Source organism: Nannochloropsis gaditana (assembly GCF_000240725.1).
Source record: "Nannochloropsis gaditana CCMP526 unplaced genomic scaffold scaffold435, whole genome shotgun sequence".
In the NCBI taxonomy this organism is placed as follows: domain Eukaryota; class Eustigmatophyceae; order Eustigmatales; family Monodopsidaceae; genus Microchloropsis; species Microchloropsis gaditana.
The window spans coordinates 10,402-10,675 of NW_005803518.1; positions in this window are offsets into that span (position 1 = coordinate 10,402).

Sequence of the window (274 nt, forward strand, 5' to 3'; positions counted from 1 at the left end):
CCCTTGCCCCCCTCCTTGACGCCCATGTCCCGCGCGCTAAAGTACCTAGGCCGTGCGCAAGGGCGGCGACACCAAAATGACGACGTCCCCGCGCACGAACAACATTTCCACCGTCCGGCGCGACGTCTGTGGAAAGGAGGAGAACCCGGCAGGTGAAGAAGTAAAGAAGAAACGTGAGGGTGTGTCGTATGTGAGGACAGACGTGCCTCCTTCCCCTCCCTCCCACCACCTACTCCTCCCCTTCCCGCGCTGACCCCGGGCGCTTCCTCCCTCC